We start from the raw sequence: 15,366 nt of genomic DNA, 5'->3' as shown, positions 1-15,366 counted from the left end.
CTTCCAGAATGTTCTATGGTTGGGACCATACAGCACGTGGCTTTTTCCAACTGGCTTCTTCCACTCAGTCATTGGCACTTAAAGATTCTCTGTCTTTTCATGGCTTAAGAGCTCATTTCTTTTTATTGCTGAATAATATCCCATTGTCCGGATGGGCCAGAGTTTAATTATCTATTCACCTACTGAAGCACATCTCAGTTGCTTCCAAGTTTTGGCAATCACGAATACAGCCGCCATAGATATCCACACGTAGGTTTCTGTGTGGATGTAAGCCTTCCACTTGGGTGGGTAAAGACCAAGAAGTACAGTAATAGCATGTCTTGTTTTTAAGAAACCAGCAAACTCTTCCAAAGAGGCTGTGCAGTTTTGTGTTTGTCCCAGAAATGAACAGTCCTGTTTCTCCTCCTCCTCGCCTGCCTCTGCTGTGGTCAGTGCCCTGGATCAGGGCCAGTCTCACCGGCATGTGGTGGCATCTCTTCGCTGTAGTTTGCATTTCCCTGATGACAGATGACGTGCGGTGTCTTCTCCTATGTCCATTTACCCTCCTCTTTACTGAAGGGTCCGTTCAGGTCTTTGGCCCATTTTTTAGTTAGGTTATTTGTTTCCTATTGTTGAGTTCTAAGACTTCTTTGTCTATTTTGGATAAGTGCCCTTTATCAAATGTGTCTTTTGCAAATATATTTTCCCAATCCATGGTTTGTCTTCTAATTCTCTTGACCGTCTTTCCCAGAGCATAAGTTTTACTAGGAATCAACTCCAACTTGTCAATCATTTCTTTCATGGATTGCATCATGGACAGTATATCCTAAAAGGCATCACCAGACCCAGGGTTATATAGGTTTTCTCTTCTGTTACCTGCCAGGAGTTTAATAGTTTTGCATTTGCATTTAGATCTTTGGTCCAATTTGAGTTAATTTTGTGAAGGCTCTAAGGTCTGTGTCTAGATTCATATTTTTTTGTTGCTTCTGAATGCCCAGTTGTCTCACCACCACTTATTAAAAAGATCATCTTTGCTCCGTTGTATTGCCTTTGCTCCTTAGTCAGAGACAGGCTTACAATACTGATGGAGGGTCTGTGTCTGGGTTCCCTATTCTGTTCCATTGACCCATTTGTCTACTCCTGAGTCAATACCACAGTCTCGATACTGTAGCTTTACAGCAAGTCCTGAAGTCACGCAGTGTCAGCCCTCCAACTGTTCTTCGATATTATGTTGCCCCATCCGGTCTTTCGCCTCTCCCGATAACTTTAATGCATTTGTTGGTATCTGTAAATTAACTGGGTATTCTGATTGGGATGTCACTGATTCTACAGATCAGATGGAGGAGAACCAGGATCCTGACAATACTGAGACATGGACTATCTCTCCATTTATTTTGTTCTTCTTTGGTTTCCTTCACCAGAGTGTGGTAGTGTCCCTCTTAAAATCCTGTATATCTCTTGTTAGGCTTACACCTATGTACTCCATTCTGGGGAGGGCTAAAATAAATGGTATGGAGTGCAGTTGTTGTAGCTTTTTATTTTTTTCTTCTTAGGTAGGCTCCACACCCAGCATGGAGTCCAGTGTGGGGCTTGAACTCACAACCCTGAGATCAAGACCTGAACTGAGATCAACTCAGACAGTTAAGCGACTGAGCCACCCAGGTACCCCAATGGTGTTGTTTTTAATCTCAAATTTCACTTGGTCATTGCTGGTATAGAAGAAAACAATTGACTTTTGTATATTTACCTTGTATCCTACAACATTGTTAAAACTGCTTATTTGTTCTAGTTTTTTTTTTTCTCTTCTTTCAGATTTTCCAAATAGACAATCATGTCATCTGTGAACAAACACAGTTCTATCTTCCTTCCCAACTTGTATATCTTTTATTTCCTTTTCTCACTGAATGGCATTTGCAAGGACTTCCAGTACGATGGTAACAAGGAGTGGTGAGAGGGGACATCCTTGCTTTGTACCCGATCTTAGTGGGAAAACTTACAGTTTCTCATCGTTAAGTATGATGTTAGCTATAGTAGTAGCTAGTCTTTATCAAGTCAAGAAAGTTCCCCACTATTCCTAGTTTGCTGAGGGTTTTTCCCATGAATGGGTGTTGTCAGGGCATCCACATTCAAATAAACACATTTGTTTCGTCCCCTGGAGTGTCCTGGTCCTTGGAGAAAGTGCCGGCCTATGGTAGGCAATTAATGACAGCCTTTGGAAGAAGCAGGTGCAGAGTGTAGCAAAGTGTCTAGCGGAGAGAGGGAGACTCACGACAGTAATGATCCTGTGTAGATGAGAAGGGTGGGGGGCCCAGTGGACGAGGCAGGATCATGTTCCATCCACAGGAGAGAGAAGAGGGCTCGCTGAGAGTCACAGGGGCCAGGACATGAGTAGCCGTGGCTGGGGACCGGGGAGTGGGTAGAAGTTCCCTTCTTTGATTTTCTCAGTGAAAGAGGAGGCCACGCTGTCAGTTAAGGCTCTGGGACCTCGGAGTGAAGGCAGGGTCCCAGAACTAAGGAGAACGGTTCTGGAACAAAGAGGGCGGGGATGGGTCTGGGCCCAGCAGCAGAAGCCCAGAAGCAGGGTCTGGAGGGAGAGGGGCCCGTGAGGCTCATCGGCCGCCCAAGCAACAGCAGGGCGCTGGACTCAGGGCTTCCTGCCCTTTCAGTCTTTCTCCCTGTGTGTCTAGGAGGGTTAGTGTGTACCCGGGAGGCAGGTGGCAGGAGACCTCCCTGCCCTCGCCCCTGCCTAGGGCCGCAGGGATGGCTCCGAAGGCCTCTCTAAAGTCTCCACTGGCTGGAAACTCACCATGGGCAACCCTGGTGCCACCGCAGTTCCCTGTGGGGCCGGGGGCTAGAGACCCTTCCCGAAGGGAGCCTGCTCCACTCTGCCACCCCCAGCATTCCCACCCTCTGCGGGAATGTCTACTCAGGCCTCATGCATGATTTTCACTTTAAATTCACAGTTAAATGAGTGAATGAGCGATCCACAACCCCCTTCACCCGCACCAGGGGCAGAGCCTCCGCCAGCACAGCCTGGGGCAGCAACCAACGCTCACGGAGGTCTGCAGACAGCCTGACGGGTCCACTGTCCACATCTACGGATGCACAAAACGCAGCAATGGGCAGGGGCCAGGGGCTCCAGGGCTATGGGGCTGGTAAACAGATGTAAGTCCCTTCTCTAGCTAAGAAATGGATAAAGGGGAGGAAGCCCCACCCTGAGACCTAAATCTTTCCTCTGCATTAGCCTCCCAACACGCAGTAGGTGCTCAAGCAATGATCTTTCTATTCTACTCTTGTGGGGGCAAACAACAAGGGACCAGCCCCATGTCCTGTGGCTGAGGTCACAGGGGATGGAGAACAGCAGGTCATTCAGTGTGGGTGTGAGCTCTGCCGGTCCCTCTCCCTCTTGGGGCCTCGATTTCTCCACCTGCAAAATGGCAGAACTCTGGGAACCCTCCATCATCTAGAACTCTGAAATAGTTCCAATACTTGACACACACAATCACAGTAAACGTGGTAGACTTAGCCCCATTTCTCAGAATAGGGGACTGAGGCTCAGAGAGGTGAAGCTGCTTGCTTCGAGACACGCAGCTAGCAGAGGGGGCCAGTCCCATTTGAATCCAGGCCAACCTGGCTCATGCCCAACAGAGCATTTCCCAGATCCTTGGCCCAGGGCATCTCTGCCCCTCAGGGGAGAACCCAGGAGGGCCTGCGGGATCCCTAGAAGACTTCATGCCTTTTCAGAGAAACTGAGGCCCACTCATAGGACTTCTTAGTCTGGATTCAAATGCTGTTTGACCATTTACGTCCCTCAGTGGCTCATCTCTCAAGCCCTGCTCCCCCCGCCTGGCCAGGACATTTTGAGAATTAAATGAGATAATGTTCGGGAAAGCACTGAGCACAGCGCCTGGCACCAGAAGACACTGGGTAAACAGTCATTTTCATTATAATTTTTGGGTGCCAAGTCTCACCGAAACGTCACGCCACTTCCTGAGAAAGGCTCTGGGTGACACCACGGGCTGCTGCTTTCACCAGCAGGCCTGGCGCTTTCCTGAAGCCCCCCAAATGTCCTGACAGCCACGAGAAGACAAGGGAGGGGGCGGAGGACACCCAGGCTCTGCAGACCATGTGGCGTCAGGCCAGGCACTGCAGCGGTTCCCCAGGGCCTGGGCCATCTCCACAGGGACGCCACTTGGTGGCCTGAGGTGGGGATGGGGGGCGGGGCGGCAAGAATGAAATGCAGCCCCCTCCCTCTGGCCACCTCCAGATCTCAGGGGGTGGGAATGGAGACTGGGTTGTCAGAGCCAGGAGGGGCTGCCACCCGGCCTCTCTCAGCCTCGATTCTGGCCTCTGTGAAATGAGGCAGCCGCCTCCTGTCCCTGGGGTTTGCCCCAAAGAGCCGCAGGGACGAGAACGGGCTCCTGGCGCAGCGGGCGCACACCGCCTGACTCCCAGGGACTCAACCTGGGGGAATGGGGAAGGGCACGAATGGAACCCCTTTGCAGGAGAGGACAGCGCCCAGAAAAACTACAGGAAGGTGTGTTGACATGAAAAGCTGCTCACCTGGCTCTAGAACAAGCCAAAGACAAATGAAGCCGCTGAGGGAGAAGCACCGCTCTTCACGGCCAGGACCGGCAGGGTCTGGGTGGCCGGCGACACTGGTGGCTGTGGGTGCGGGGGGGGGGGAGCACACTTAACTCTGCTGACACCTGGGGGCCCTGGGATGACCAGCTGGAGGGTCCAGCAGTGACAGCTCTCTAAGTCACAAAGGCACAGGCCCTCAGACCCCACAGGGCCATTTCTGGAACTTTTGGACAACCCCAGGCATGAGGATCTAAGTACCTGGGTTTCGCTCTGGTGGTGACAGAGACCGACACACATCAGAACGAGGCAGGAGAACTAAATGGAAAGTCACCTCACATGGGAAATGCCAGTTGGATTCAAAACCATTTCACTGATCGAGGTAGTAACAAAAGGTGTCATCTACGCACCCGCCCCATCCCAGTGCTGCGTGTTTCCTCTCACTGCTCCAATGGCATCAGGGAAGGAAGGACCATTAATATCCCCACTTTGCAGGTGAGCAAACTGAGACGCAGAACAATCAAATAAAATCTGCCCGAGGACACACAGCTGGTGAGTGGCAGAGACAAAGCATGTAACTCCAGTGCTCTAGGTCTCCAAAATACACGGCTAAAACAGAGTATTTTTCTGAAAAAGGAAAAAGTCAAGATACAGGACAGTGCATCTTGGTTGACGATGTAGACAATATGTAGTAGGTTGAATGACAGCCCCCCCTCCAAAGATATGTCCACCCAGAACCTGTGAACATGATCTGCTTTAGATAATTTTTGCAAATACAATTAAATTAAGGATCTGGAAATGAGACCATTCTAGATTAGGATGGGTTCTAAATCCAATGGCAAGTGTCTTTAGAAGAGAAGACATGACAAGACCAGACCCAGACCTGGATTGGAGGGATGTATATATAAGGCAAAGAACACCGAGGCTTGCTGGCAGCTACAGAAGCTGGGAGAGGCCTGGAAGAATTCTCCCTCAGAGCCTCTGGTAGGAAGCAACTCGGCCGACATCCTGATTTCAGACTTCCTGCCTCCAGAGTTGGGATATAATAAATCTGTGTCATTTTAAGCCACTCTGCTTGGAGTAATTTGCTACGGCAGCCACAGGATACCAACACAGGGTGCAATTTGCTCCTGCTGTCCCAGTGTCTGTCTTCTTCTCTGGACCTGGCCAACTGTCCCCCCGGACCGCTGCCTTTGTACTCCTTCCACAACCCAGACACAATCTCAAGTGTATGGATTAATTCAACCCATTTCCCCTAGTGTTCCCATTTCACAGAAGAGGAAACTGAGACCACTGGCTCGGGTTACAGTTCCAGAGGACTCCAGCCACAGCCTGTCCTGCGACCACCAGGAAGGTCGCCAGGTCAGAATGGGGCCCAAAGCCTGGTTACCCGTCCCTGGAGCTTCAGGCCTAGAGCATCTGCTGCAGGATAAGAGCCAGGCCCCATGGGTGCCTGTGAGGCAGGGGCTGGCAGGGTCAGCAGGGGAAAGGAAGAGGGTGGCCAGGGTCTCCTCACTATGCAGCCCCCAGGGAGAGGCAGGACCACACTGCAGCTTCCCCGAAGACTGCTAGGGCCACCTCCTCCAATGGTCCTCAAGGCTCCTGGGGCCCAATAGGTGGCCTGGCCGCCCCAGCCAGGCAGGTGCTGCCGACAGCTTGAGGCTCAGCAGGCCAAGAAAATGGGCATGGCTGTGCCTCCGGCCCGAATGGCAGAAGGTGGGGGAGCAGAGAGAGGGAGGAAGCTGCCCTGCCTGCCTTGACCGCAGAGCCAAAGCCAAGAGGGGATGAGAAAGTGGATGCCCAGATGTGGGCACGGTGTTCATGCCCATTCTGTAAATGGGGAAACTGAGGCTTGGGGTAGGAGAGCAGCAGGGGTGACTCACACCTCTCTGGGACTTAGGTTAGCTGATCCTCCCCACCAGGGGCCCTCAGTGGAACAAGGCTGGCGCTGTCCTTCAGATGCGGTTCAAACCAGGTTAGGGGAATGACAGGGCTGGCCAAGCAGGTGGTAGACACCTGAGATGGAGCAGCGCAGGGATGAATCAGGGGTGACCAATTCCCCGAACAGAGACCCTTTACTCCCCACCCCCTACTATGAGGACGGCAGCCAGCACCTTACTTCCCCATGCTGTTCAGACTGTGTAGAGTGCCGGCTGGGTCTGCACAGTGGTCCCTAGGACCCCCAGCAGGTGGGACATAGCCTCAATCCAGGAGCTTCCCTGCAGCCCAGTGACTTCCCGGCGGGAGGCTAAGCAGGGGGCTGTGCCGGTGGGGAGCTCAGAAAGTGCAGATACCCAGACTCTGCCACAGACCCCCCCACATCAGAAATTCTGGCTGGAGCCAAGGAGATCTGGATTCCCCCAATGCTCCCAGAGAGTTCTGAAGAAGGAGGTACCCCATCGAGGATTCGGCACCTCTCCCAGGGCGAAGATGCACCAATTCTGCAATTCTAGGTTCTGTGTCTCAAAGAGGCTACAACTCCGCAACTCAAAGAAGCTGTGACCCGTGCGCTTGGGGGGTTCTGTGCATTCAAAGACTCCGCAGCTAAGACTCTATGATCTGGAGACTCTGTGACTCAGCCCTCAACTGAAGGCCCATCAAAGGAGAGAGGACGAAATCCCTGGGTCTGGAGCGCTGGGGCAGCAGCAGGGACAGCAGGTATGGAATGATCCCATGGGGAAAAAAAACCAGAAAGCAAGAAAGGAAGAAAGGAGAAAGGGAACTATAGATGTCGGCATGTTTATATAACTACCTTCATATGTTTGCGTAAGCACTCAGACAGTCCAGAAAGTTCTCTAATAATGGTCACCTCAAGAACATAAAGCTTTGGGGTGGGGTGAGGTGGAGACAGGGTTCGAGAAGGAGAAATGTGCTTGCCACCCTTCCGCTGATTTCATACTTCATCGCGAGCATCTAACACTCGGGTAATTAAAAATTATAACGATTAATGAAAAAAGAGGACAAAGTCTACGCTGCCTTCTGGGTTCATTCGTTGGTTTCTTTTATCCGCTTCCACCCACCCACACCTCAGCCACCATCTGAGGCACGGGACCCCGAGCCCCAGACTCATGCCCCAGCGAGGTGCACGGAGCAGGAAGGACTCCCAAGCCCCCCTGCCCGGAGCCTGTGCACTCAGCCCCAACGGGAGGGACCCCTCAGAGAAATGGAGGGAACCGACGCCAGGGGTGGGTCCTGAGGGTGGACTGGATGGGGGATTCCCAGGCCCTGTCCACACCCCACCTCCACAAGGCCATCGCCAAGGCCTCTGGGAAGTCCAACGCTGGAGCTCCCCACCTGCCCCCAGGGCCCCGCACCCTCAGGACCCCCTCGAGCACTTCCACCTCGGCCTTCCAGGGGAACCCGACAGCTCTCGGAGCCTTGCCAAACTCTAGGCCCATGCAGGGATAGGGCCAGCTGCCCTCGGCCCTCTCCAGCGCTCACCAGGCCCCCACAGGCCTGAGTGGAAGCCTGGCCTGGCCTTGGCCTGGAACCAGGAGCCCAGAGGCACAGGGTCGGGGGCAGAAGGGAGGCGGCTGCTACCACCCGGAACGCCAGCTGCTGGCAGTGATTTATTTTTGCTTTAAGTGCTGGAGAATTGCAGGGCTGGAGCCGCCAGCTCAGGGGGCTCAGGCTGCAGCTGGAAGGAGAAGGAGGTGGGCAGGAGGTGGGGGTTGCACAGCCCCTCCCGGACCTCTCTTGCCCTCAGCCTCTCAGCCTGTTTCTCCATCAGATGCGAGCACGTGCGTGCGCGCATACACACACACACACACACACACACACACACACACGGCTCAGTACCTCCCCATCTCACATGCTCTCCTAAGTCTCCAAACAGCTGCAAGGAGGCTTTGGGGGACAGAGAGTCTGGACCACCACCCCCAACCTTGCTCCTAACGAGCTGTAGCACCTCTGGCTGGGGACTGTCCCTCTCTGGGCCTCAGCCTGCCTGCCCCCAGGGGACATCCCTATTGTACCCTTTCCCTAGGTCACCCACTTACAGGGTGGGGGCAGATCAGAGGCTGGTGACAGTCACTCTGCTGTTCATTAGGACCTGATCCCTTTTCTGCCCCAGAGGGTGGGCATCCAGGGGACAGTGCCTCACCCTGAGCACATCTGGCCCAACAGCCCAGTGGGTGCCTGGTGGAGCTAAGCAGCGCTGGCAGAGGCCCAGCCCCTCGGAATCTGTCTGCTCACCCACAGAAGGGGTGTAAACCCGAGCTTGGCAGAGGCCTGGGACAATCCGGGGAAACGGGAGGGGCTGTGCTTTGCCAACTAGAACGCTTGAAGGTTCTTCTTACAACTGGGAAGCTGCTAAAGTTGATCGTGGCAAATCTTGAAACATAAAAAAATTAAACCTAGATGTCGTGCTCAAAAACAGAGATGGGGTAAAGGAGGTAGGACACACCGACACAAGACACGAATGGCCAATGGGCATGTGAAAATGCCTAATTGGGCAAGAAATGGAGACACCGTCCCCTTGGCCGCCCCCAGCCCCCGCAGCCGGCCGCCACATATCCTATGGAAAGAAGGCACAGAGAGGCACAAACTAGAAGAGAAGCGCTGGATCGTGTGGCCCCGACTCTCTGCACCTCAGTTTGCTGAACTCTGCAATGGGAATGGCTTCTAGCTCCCACGGAGTTGGGGTGGGAGCCCTCCTAAGCTGGAAGCGAGCCAGGGGCTTGGGACATGGCAAGGGTCAGAGCTCAAAGCAGGTAAGGTCAGACATAAAGAGCTCAATGCAGAGTCAGACCCTGAAATACATGCCAACTCCCTCCCTCTCATATAGACAGGTGGCAGGCCAAGGGCTCAGAGAGAAGGTCTAAAAGCTGGCTCTGCTCCCCACGAGCCCCACAATTCTGGGCCAGTGATGTCACCTCCCCGAGGCTCATTCTTCTTATCTGCAGAGTGGGACAATAATTGTAGCTACCACTGCGGTGAGTACCCTCGGTGTATCAGGCATTGGGCATGGCTGAACCAACGCATTCACTCCACACATGTTTGCTGAGCCTCTCTTGCTCACTGAATGTTGCTGGAGGCACTGGGGGCACGGTTGTCACAAACTGAACCCAAAACTTTGCACTTCAAGAGCTTGCCCCCCAGTAGGAGAGACAGGCAATACACAAGACAAGCAAGTAGAACATAACGTGGCAGGTGGCATTAAATTCTACAGAGGAGAAAAGCAGGAGAGAGAAGGTGGGTAGAAGGAGGCCATGGTGTTATCCAGGAGAGGCCACATGGAGGAGGTGGCATTTGGACAAGACCCGAAGGTGGTGAGGGAGGAGGCTGTGTGGAGGTGTGGGGAAGAGTGTTTCCAACAGAGGGAGTGGCAAGTGCAAAGGCCCTGAGGCAGACGCAGGCTTCCTGTGTTGGAGGTGCAGCAAGAAGAAAGGCAGGGTAGCCCGAGGAGAGGAAGGCAGTGGTGGGAAGAGAGGGAAGCACTGAGGATCAGACTGTGCAGGGCCCTGCGGCCACAGCGAGGAGTGCTGCTTTCATTCTGAGCTTGGGTGGGGTGGGAAAGGACCACAGGAGGCTTCTGAGCCTGAGGCAGAGACCAAAGCCCCCAGACTGTGTCAAGTCCACAGCAGGTGGTCAGGCAGCCATAGCCACTCTGAAGGCTTGATTTTGTCTTGCTCCAGCTCCTCTCCAAGCCTGAGTCCTCGAAAGAGCTCCAGACCACAGGTGAGGGAAGGGGGGGGAACTGGTTGAGGGTGATGGGTCCCTGGCAGGAGCCAGGGGGCTGCTCCCATGGACTCTAGGGCAGCATCCATGCCGGGCCAGGGTGGACTTGCTCCCCGGGATCGCGGAGGAAGGGGTTCCCACTCCTATTTGGCCGGGCAAATGGTACTCCGTCTGGTGTTCCAGGGCTGAAGGCCAATGAGGGGGGCTGGCCCAGGGGTCCCCCAGGTCCCCTTGACCTCACGCTGCCTCCACAGCTGCCACTTCAGCAGCGGGGCAGGAAGACCTGAGCTGTGGCCCATCAGTGGGGGAGGAAGGAGGGGTACCCCGTAGGAGAAGGAGGCCTGTGTCTAAGGCCCTCTCCCGCTGCAGCCCTCCCTGGCCTCAGTGTCCCCACATGTCCAAGGAAAGGCTGCCCTGGAATGACAGATGCTGAAGGCTCTGGCACCCCCAATGTCCACATTCTCCCTCTTCATGGAGTTCCCTTTCCACACCCCGATTTCTGCTCAGATCCCCCTCCACCCTGAAGCTCCCGTTTCTACTCTCCCTTCCCAGGTGTTCCCAGGAGCCTCCCCAGCTGAGGCTTTGATCCACAGATGAGCAACTGCACACTAAGAGAAGTGACTCAGCCACAGTCACACCACGGGCCTCACTCACCTTGGCTGTCTGCCCCGAAGCCTCCTCCCCAACAGTGAGTTTCTTGAGGGAAGGGGCCAGGTCTCCCTCTCTTTGGATGGATAATAGATGATCTCCACCAATTTATTAAGCACCTTCTGTATGCCACACACCGCAGTGGGGTCCCAGCTGAGGCTGCCCGGGGCTCCAGCCCTAGAGCCCACAGCCCACCACAGGCCCCGGCAAAACAGCCACAGCGAGGAGAGAGTTCCCATGAAGGCCTCTGCGTCCAGAGAAAGCAGCCCAGATGCAGGCCCCCCGAGCACTGCCTGAGCACCTACTGCAAGCCCAGGCCTTCACCCCCACCCAGGGAGGTGGCAGGAGACATCCCAGGGCACCAGGCAGGTGTCTGTGGAGGGAGGGAAGGTACAGCTCTGTCTCGGGGAGTGGGGCGGGGGGAGCACCACGGCTCAGGATCCGAGGGACACAGGTTCCAGTCCCTCCCGGTGCCTCCCTGGGCCTCACATCTCCCGTCTGTACAATGGAGCTAAGGCCACCTCTGCTCTGGCAGGCCATTAGGAAATTACATCAGGTGGCAGAGTGCTGGGCCCTAAGCCAGCGCCCAGTGAGGGCTCCAGACCCGCCTGCGGTCCCAGCTCCTCTGGAAAATCCGCCTGCCTCGGCCCAGCCCCCCCACCCCACCCCCAAGGTTCCTCTGAAGCCTCCAACCTCCCTGCCCTGCCCGCGGCCCAGTTTCCAGCCGGCTATCTTGCTTTCATCTTCGGCCTTTGCTGTCTTCCTCTCACGCAGCCAATTCCCCTGGCACAGCTGGCCTCGGGGACGGAGCCCACACCTACCACACCTTCGAGTGGCTGGCCCGGCCTCCACCTCTCCTGCCACCCCTGAGCTGCCTCCCTCCCGGCCTCATCCAGCCTGTGGCGGGGCTCTGCTTGCAGGCCCCAGGGGAGGGGCAGGTGTGCCCGTGTGTCACTCCCAGTGAAGCCCTGGCGGGCACCCAGCCACACACACCAGGTGCACCTGTCAGCAGGCCGCTCCGGCCCCGAGCCAGGCCTGGGAGCAGCGAGACGAACAGTGGGCATCAGGTGGGCTCTGAGGGGCCCCGGCAGCCTGCAGCCTGGGGCTGGGCAAGGGCCACAGAGGCTGCCAGGAGTGACGACGCAGTTGCTTCTGCCCCAGACATGCGCCAAGGCCTCCGGGTGCCATGCCTGGTGCTGCCAACTGTGGCCTGGGGCACCAGAGGGCTGGCCGGGCCTGAGGAGAGAACCCGCGGCGGAGTCCGGCCCAGCACTGCAGAACTGCAGGGCACTGCTGTCGCCGCTACTGTTACTCCTTTCCTCACTGCTGTTCCCACTATTTCCCTGCCGCAGGGCCACCAAGGCTACCCTGTTCGGCCTCGGGCAGACACTATGGCCCTGGGACAATAGGCCTGACAGGGGCAGCCACCTGGCTTGGGAAGAACGAGATGGAGGGTTCTGCTCAAACCTCTGACTAGCTGTGTGACTTTGGGCAAGACCCTGTGCCTCTCTGGGCATATCTTCCTCCCAGCACAGCACAGCTCATGGAACATCCTTCCACCACCTGCCGACCCACACCACATCTCCCTCCTGAGCAATCTGGAAGCCCTAGGGCAGTCTGCTGTGGCAGGTGGGCATGATGGCGAGGGGGTCCAGGGACAGGCCAATCAAGTCACAGCAGTGCCAACCCCTAGCATTTACAGAGTACCCCCTCTTTGGTGGTGCACCCGCAGAGAATAGGGGTCTTTCCTCTTGTCTGGCCTGCCAGAGCACCTGTGCTGGCCTCCCACAGTGCTCATGCAGGTACCTCCCCTTTGCACCCCATTCTCCCTAATGAGTCTTGACCCCACTGAAGGGAGCCCTTCCAAGGTCCCCTTCTCAGGACTGCCAACATCCAGAACCCCCGCTGGATGAAAGGGACCATCAGACAGCTGAGGGCAGACTTCTCTGAGGATTCTCCTCGGGGTCCCAGCGCAAGGAGGGAGGTGATTTTCTCTGAACAGAGGACAGTGCATTCCACATAAGAAAAACCATAAGCCTCCAGTGGGCCTAGGGCTGGGACCTCCTCCCTGGCCATCTCCGGCCCTCTGGCAGCTGCCCAGGGAGGAGGCCCCATGAGGGACCACAAAGGAGCAGCCTAGCACAAAGTGAGCCTGGGCTCCCTGCGAGGTAGCGGGATGGACTTTTCTTTGGCATCTAAGGGAGGAGTAAGGGGTAGGCCGGAGGCTAACGCCTTCTGGGTTCTACCTTCGAGGAGGCGGCTGCTGATTTCAGCGGTGGCGTGTGGGTGCCTCCACGATCCTGGGAGACAGAGCCTGTGAACCTGGGTTCTGGGAGGTGGATATGGAGGGCAGGAGGTCCCCAGCACTTTATCCCAGGGCTCCAGCCTGGGCCCTGGGAGCAAAGGATAAAGTAGAAACGGTCACAGGCAGGGCAGCACCCCTAGATGGGTACACCCCCTAGGAAATAAGTAACATGGTGGCCCCAAGTCCCAGCAACTCCAGGCTGTGAGGAGGCAAGAACCTCCCAGAACAGAAGACCACCTCCAAAGAAACACTTTTCTGTGACCTCCCATTCTCAACACAGGTTTTAAAATATTCATATGACCAGGGCACACTTGCTCAGAACAGGCAGCACAGACATGCGCTGGGGCCTCAACTCCCATGTGAAGCTTCACCACCCCCTCCCAGCAGCTCCCCGCCCCAGGGGTCGCTCCACTGAGCCCCCACTTTCCCTATCCCGCTTCCCCATTGGGCATCCACAGCAGAGGCGAGCGCTAGGGGGGACTCCTGCCCTGAAACCCTGGGGGCTTCTCAGCTGAAGGGTCATCCCCTCTGCCATCGAGGCCGACTTCTAAAAGCAAAAAGGTGCGGCTTGAGTTGCCGGCTCGCTGGCTAGCGGAAAACACCATTTCCAGAATATTTTTACTCCATTAGAGCACAGGAGGTGGGAAAGAGAAATGACTCCAAGGACCCGAAGATCTGGGGCCTGGGGGCATTTTGGGGGCCACTGGTAGACTGAGTTCCCCTCTACGCTCCCCCCAATCCCGGGGTCTCCGGGAAGGTCACGCGTAGGGCTCATGCCGCGCGCGAAAGTGCCTCCCCACGCTCCCTCCCGAGCCCCCATGTACTAGTCAGCCAGAGGGGTACCAAGGGTGCCTCAAAGTTTCCCGGAGCGCCCCCAGGACGAAGGTTAGCAAGGAGCAAAGTTCCCTGGTGGCAGTAGCCAGAGACATGGCAGGGGAAGAAAAGCTCGCAGTCAGCATTTCCTCCGATGGCTCACCAAGGGAGGAAAAAAAAACAGAAAACGAGAGGAAGAAAAAACCCTCCCGCCCCACCTTCCCTGTTGCAGCACCACCTCGTGCTCGCTCCGGGGCCGGGGAGAGGCCTTCGGGGAGCTGGAGTCGGGCTCCCGGGGGGCCGGGTGCCCGGCGCCCGCGCACTTACCTCGGTCAGTGCCCCGGGCGCGGCGCGCTCAGCGTCCTCCGAGCTCCGGGCGGCCGTTCCTGGCCCCGGCCGCCACCGCGCTGGCAGCATCGCCGCCGCCGCCTCAGGGCAGCCCCCGGGGGCGCTCCATCCCGAGGGGCGCGTGGGTCTGGGGCGCGGATCTGCCCAGTTCAGCCACGGGTCGGGGGCGCGCGCCTGGACGGCGCCCCCGGCCGCGGGGCGCTCGCTCTGGCCGGCGTGGCTGGCGTCCGTCCCTCCGTCCGGCTGTGAGCGCGGCCGGCCCACCCCCTCCCCCGCCGGCTGTTATCTGATCCCGGGCAGGGCCGGGCGCGCTCCCCTCTACGCCCCGGCGCCCCGCGCCTCCCCGCCCGCTCCGGCCGCGCCAGCCCCTCGCCCCCGGCTACCGTTCCCAGGGAGGCGGTGGCAGCGGCAAGGCCCGGGGAAGGCGGGGAGAGAGGAATGGAGGGCGAGGAGGCGGCTGGAGGCAGAGGCTCGGCGCGCACCCAGCTCCGCGCCCCGCTGCCACCAGAACCCAGCTCGGCAACTCCTCTAACTCTCCGCCGAGAGCACGCCCCCCCCGCGCCGTGCCGCCGCTGCCCCCGCCCACCCGGGCCCGAGCCTGGCCCAGAGCGCCCCCAGCCCCGGGCCGCCCCCCGCACACACACCGCCAGCCACTTGCGCAATGGGGCGCGCGCGCGCACACACAGACACACACACACACACAGAGGCATGTCCTCCAGGGACACGCGCACACACAGGTGCATGGCCAGCGCACACACAGGCAAGGGAATCTTGCACACACGCGTGCACACGGCCGGTACACACGCTCAGGCGTCGGGATACAAGCAGGCAAGATGCACACCCGGACAGGTATGACGGCTGCAGGTGCACAGGTGCATACACACTCATACGTGTGCGCACAGGGTGGTATTTGCACGTGTGCCTATGTGCACACAGATCCTGGCTTGTACATCATTCCCGTGGCATCCTTTCTCTCTGCACACCAGGCATGCACACTCGTATACATACATCCT

At 57.0% G+C, this 15,366-nt stretch overlaps 1 protein-coding gene across 3 annotated transcripts in view; it reads right to left on the bottom strand.

The window, feature by feature from the left end:
• Positions 1–14,966, bottom strand: part of KCNJ12 (potassium inwardly rectifying channel subfamily J member 12) — a 42,962-nt gene extending 27,996 nt beyond the window's left edge. For all 3 annotated transcript variants that reach the window (XM_045984316.1, XM_045984317.1, XM_045984318.1), the window contains exon 1: positions 14,333–14,966. The gene's annotated coding sequence lies outside the window, so the exon portion shown is untranslated. The remainder of the gene's footprint in view (positions 1–14,332) is intronic.
• Between the last annotated feature and the right edge of the window lie 400 nt (positions 14,967–15,366).

This window comes from Meles meles, chromosome 18 (assembly GCF_922984935.1).
Source record: "Meles meles chromosome 18, mMelMel3.1 paternal haplotype, whole genome shotgun sequence".
Lineage (NCBI taxonomy): Eukaryota > Metazoa > Chordata > Mammalia > Carnivora > Mustelidae > Meles > Meles meles.
Note: the sequence above shows the minus strand (reverse complement) of the source record. Positions and strands in the feature narration are given on the sequence as shown.